The sequence below is a fragment of the Onychostruthus taczanowskii genome, unplaced genomic scaffold (assembly GCF_017590055.1).
Source record: "Onychostruthus taczanowskii isolate IOZ18803 unplaced genomic scaffold, ASM1759005v1 scaffold338, whole genome shotgun sequence".
Lineage (NCBI taxonomy): Eukaryota > Metazoa > Chordata > Aves > Passeriformes > Passeridae > Onychostruthus > Onychostruthus taczanowskii.
Window position 1 is genome coordinate 22,127 of NW_024500772.1, and position 5,467 is coordinate 27,593.

General features: G+C 66.2%; 1 long non-coding RNA gene across 1 annotated transcript; it reads left to right on the top strand.

Annotated features, from left to right (window-relative positions):
- The first annotated feature begins 1,769 nt into the window (after positions 1 to 1,769).
- On the top strand, positions 1,770 to 3,988 carry LOC121339185. The gene is made up of 2 exons (XR_005953145.1): positions 1,770 to 2,188; positions 3,200 to 3,988. It is a non-coding gene; the product is annotated as an uncharacterized LOC121339185 (long non-coding RNA).
- Positions 3,989 to 5,467: the final 1,479 nt, after the last annotated feature.

Below are 5,467 nucleotides of genomic sequence, written 5' to 3' on the forward strand. Positions count from 1 at the left end.
ACAGGGGGGGTCCCCACAGGGGGGGTCCCCCGAGGGGGGGTCCCCCGAGCAGGAGGGGTTCTTCTCGCTGCTGAGCTCCGTGCAGGGAACGCGCATGGACGAACAGCGCTGCAGCCTGGGGGGGGACACCGGTGAGCGACACGGGGAGGACAGGAGGGGACAGCTGCTGTGGGATACGGGGGGGTCATGGAAGGGGGGGCACCGGTGACAAGGGGGGACAGCGGGAGGGACACGGGGGGGCACGGGGTGAGGGACACAAGATGCCCACGGTGACCCGGGGGTGTCCCTGGGGTGTCCCCAAGGTGGCCGTGGGGTGTCCCTGGTGACCCGGCTGTCCCATGGGGTGTCCCTGCTGTCCCAGGTGACCCCCGAGGTGTCCCTGGTGTCCCATGGGTGTCCCTGCTGTCCCCGGTGGGGACAAGGGGGGACAGCAGGAGGGACACGGGGGGGGGGCACGGGGTGAGGGACACGAGATGCCCACGGTGACCCGAGGGAGCCCAAGGCGCCCGTGGTGACCCGGGGGTGTCCCTGGGATGCCCCAGGGGTGTCCCCAAGGTGGCCGTGGGTGCCACTGGTGTCCCCGAGGTGCCCACGGGTGCCCCTGGTGACCCCGAGGTGCCCGTGGTGCCCTGGCTGTCCCTGTCCCTGAGCTGCCCGTGGGGTGTCCCTGGTGCCCCGGCTGTCCCATGGGGTGTCCCTGCTGTCCCTGGTGACCCCCGAGGTGTCCCTGGTGTCCCATGGGTGTCCCTGCTGTCCCCGGTGTCCCCGCTGTCCCTGGTGTTCCCGCTGTCCCATAGGTGTCCCTGCTGTCCCCGCTGTCCCATGGGGTGTCCCCGCTGTCCCCGCTGTCCCATGGGGTGTCCCCGGTGTCCCCGGTGACCCGCTGTCCCCGCAGGAGGAGGGGGCTCGCAGCCGCCCCCCGAGCTGGCCTCGCTGCTGGACATGGTGGCGAGCTCGCAGGGCCGCAGGATGGACGAGCAGCGGCTGCCCGTGCCCAGGCTGCCCGGCTTCGGCTCGGGGGGCGAGCAGGTGGGCACGGGGGGGGCACCGGGGGGCACCGGTATGGGGTGTCCCCGCTGTCCCCGCTGTCCCATGGGGTGTCCCCGCTGTCCCCGCTGTCCCATGGGGTGTCCCCGCTGTCCCCGCTGTCCCATGGGGTGTCCCCGCTGTCCCCGCTGTCCCATGGGGTGTCCCCGCTGTCCCCGCTGTCCCATGGGGTGTCCCCGCTGTCCCCGCTGTCCCATGGGGTGTCCCCGCTGTCCCCGCTGTCCCATGGGGTGTCCCCGCTGTCCCCGCTGTCCCATGGGGTGTCCCCGCTGTCCCCGCTGTCCCATGGGGTGTCCCTGCTGTCCCCGGTGACCCGCTGTCCCATGGGGTGTCCCCGGTGTCCCCGCTGTCCCCGCTGTCCCTGGTGTCCCCGGTGTCCCCGGTGACCCGCTGTCCCCGCAGGAGGAGGGGGCTCGCAGCCGCCCCCCGAGCTGGCCTCGCTGCTGGACATGGTGGCGAGCTCGCAGGGCCGCAGGATGGACGAGCAGCGGCTGCCCGTGCCCAGGCTGCCCGGCTTCGGCTCGGGGGGCGAGCAGGTGGGCACGGGGGGGGCACCGGGGGGCACCGGTCAATAAACCCCCGAGCACTTGGGGCTGGCACGGCGCGGGGACATTGGGGACATGGGGGGGCACCAGGGGTGGCACAGGGCGGGGACACTGGGGACATGGGGGGGGGCACCAGGGGGTGACACTCATGGGGACATTGGGGACACGGGGGTAGCACTGGCGGTGGCACCCGTGGGGACCTTGGGGGTGGCACTGGGAGTGAGTGACACTCATGGGGACCTTGGGGACATGAGGGTGGCACCAGGGAGGGGCACTGACACCCCTGGGGGTGGCACCAAGGGTGGCAGCGGAGGTGGCACTGACACCTCTGGAGGTGGCACTGAGGATGGCACTGGGGGGTGACACTGGGCAGGGGGTGGCACCAACACCCTTGGGGGTGGCACCGAGGGTGGCACCGGGCAGAGAGGTGGCACTGACATCCCTGGGGGTGGCACTGGGCAGGGGGTGGCACCAACACCCTTGGGGGTGGCACCGAGGGTGGCACCGGGCAGGGGCGTGGCACTGACACCCCTGGGGGTGGCACTGGGCAGGGAGGGACACTGGGGGTGGCACCAAGGGACGCCCGCAGCACTCAGGTGACATTAAGGGACACAGGACACCTGTGGGGGTGGCACCAGGGGACACCGAGGGGCACAGGTGGCACTAAGGGAAGGCAGTGCCACCCTGGTGACACCCTGCGGGCAGTGCCAGCGCCGTTTATTGGGGTGGGGACAGCCGGGGTGGCACGTGTCCCCAAACACGTCACACACACGTCGCACACCTGTCACATGCGTCACACACGTGTCCCCAGCAGCACAGGACACGGGAGTGGCCACGTGGCCGCGGTGGCATCAGGCGAGGGCACGTGTCCCTTGTGCCACCACCACGGGTACTGCTGTGGCCACATGTGGCCATCAACGGTGACAGCGAGTGACAGTGGCTGTTGTCATTGTCACCAACACGGCCACAGAGAGTGACAGCGGCTGTTGTCCCCTCTGTCACCAACACGGCCACAGCAAGTGACAGCGGCTGTTGTCACTGTCACCAACACGGCCACAGCAAGTGACACTGGCTGTTGTCACTGTCACCAACACGGCCACAGCAAGTGACACTGGCTGTTGTCACTGTCACCAACACGGCCACAGCGAGTGACAGCGGCTGCTGTCCCCTCTGTCACTAACACGGCCACAGTGAGTGACAGCGGCTGTTGTCATTGTCACCAACACGGCCACAGCGAGTGACACTGGCTGTTGTCACTGTCACCAACACGGCCATAGCGAGTGACAGCGGCTGCTGTCCCCTCTGTCACTAACACGGCCACAGTGAGTGACAGCGGCTGTTGTCATTGTCACCAACACGGCCACAGCGAGTGACACTGGCTGTTGTCACTGTCACTAACACGGCCACAGCGAGTGACAGCGGCTGCTGTCCCCTCTGTCACCAACACGGCCACAGCGAGTGACACTGGCTGTTGTCACTGTCACCAACACGGCCACAGAGATGCCATCAAAGGCTGCCATGTATCCCCTCTGTCACCAACACAGTCACAGCAAGTGACACCAGCTGCTGCCGCTGTCCCCTCTGTCACCAACGCTGTCACAGCGCAGGTGACATTAAGGGACACAGGACACCTGTGGGGGTGGCACCAGGGGACACCGAGGGGCACAGGTGGCACTAAGGGAAGGCAGTGCCACCCTGGTGACACCCTGCGGGCAGTGCCAGCGCCGTTTATTGGGGCGGGGACAGCCGGGGTGGCACGTGTCCCCAAACACGTCACACACACGTCGCACACCTGTCACATGCGTCACACACGTGTCCCCAGCAGCACAGGACACGGGAGTGGCCACGTGGCCGCGGTGGCATCAGGCGAGGGCACGTGTCCCTTGTGCCACCACCATGGGCACTGCTGTGGCCACGTGGCCATCAACGGTCACAGCGAGTGACACTGGCTGTTGTCACTGTCACCAACACGGCCACAGCAAGTGACACTGGCTGTTGTCACTGTCACCAACACGGCCACAGCGAGTGACAGCGGCTGTTGTCCCCTCTGTCACCAACACGGCCACAGCAAGTGACACTGGCTGTTGTCACTGTCACCAACACGGCCACAGCGAGTGACAGCGGCTGCTGTCCCCTCTGTCACTAACACGGCCACAGTGAGTGACAGCGGCTGTTGTCATTGTCACCAACACGGCCACAGCGAGTGACACTGGCTGTTGTCACTGTCACCAACACGGCCACAGAGATGCCATCAAAGGCTGCCATGTATCCCCTCTGTCACCAACACAGTCACAGCAAGTGACACCAGCTGCTGCCGCTGTCCCCTCTGTCACCAACGCTGTCACAGCGATGCCATCAGCCGTTGTCACTCGTCCCCTCTGTCACCAACACAGCCACGGTGACAGCACCAGGTCGTGCCCACAGTGACACGGCGCTGCCACGTGTCCTTCTGTCACCAATGCCACCACAGTGATGGCACCAGGACGCTGCCAGGTGTCCCTTTTGTCACCAACGCCGCCACAGTGACGCCATCGATGCCATGGGGTGCTGCCACTGTCCCCTTTGCCACCATCACGGTCACAGCGATGCCATCAGGTGCTGCCACTGTCCCTCTGTCACCAGCACAGGTGGCACTGCTGTCACGGTGTGCCCATGGTGACAGGGCAGTGCCAGGCGTGTCCTGTGTCACAGCACGGTCACGTTGAACCAGCGGAGTGTTCGATGCCATGGGGTGCTGTCACTGTCCCTTCTGTCACCAGCACGGGTGGCACTGCTGTCACGGTGTGCCCACGGTGACAGGGCAGTGCCAGGCGTGTCCTGTGTCACAGCACGGTCACGTTGAACCAGCGGAGTGTCCCCTCTGTCACCACGCCCCCTCTGTCACTGCAATGTCCCCTCTGTCACCTGTGTCCTCGCTGTCACCATGTCCCCTCTGCCAGCACTGTGTCCCCTTTGTCAGTGCTGTGTCCCGTGGGTGGCCATGTGTCCCTGGTGTCACTGCCATGTCCCCTCTGCCACCGCTGTGTCCCCACTGTCACCGTGTCCCCTCTGCCAGCACCGTGTCCCCTCTGTCACCACCATATCCCATGGGTGGCCATGTGTCCCCGGTGTCACTGCCACGTCTCTGGTGTCACTGCCATGTCCCTGCTGTCACCGCCGTGTACCCTGGTGGCCGTGTGTCCCACGGTGCCGTGTCCCCGCTGTCCCCTCACGCCTGGGTCCCCCTCCTCTCCCGCAGCCGCTGCTTCAGCTCAGCCATGGCCTGGCGCTGTGGGGACAGGGACAGTGAGGGGACAGGGACAGTGAGGGGACAGGGACAGAGGAACAGGGACAAGGACACTGTGGGGACAGGGACAGTGAGGGGACAGGGACAAGAACAGTGAGGGGACAGGGACAGTGAGGGAACAGGGACAGAGGAATGGGGACAAGGACACTGTGGGGACAGGGACAGTGAGGGGACAGGGACAAGAACAGTGAGGGGACAGGGACAGTGAGGGAACAGGGACAGAGGAATGGGGACAAGGACACTGTGGGGACAGGGACAGAGGAACAGGGACAAGGACACTGTGGGGACAGGGAGAGGGAGGGGACAGGGGACAGAGGAGAGGCATGGGGACAGGAATGGGGACAGGGTTAGGGGAGAGGCATGGGTACAGGAATGGGGACAGGGGATATCAGTGGGTCTGAGGACACCAAGAGGGGACAGGGTCAGTGGACACACACCCAGGGTCAGGGGACAGCAGGGACATGAGGGGACATGAGGTGACACCAGAAGTGTCCCCTGTGGGTTGTCTCTGTACCCCCCTCACTGCCTGTGCGGCAGGGGACCCAAGGGGGACACTGGGGACATTGGGAGCACACAGAGCCAGCATCGG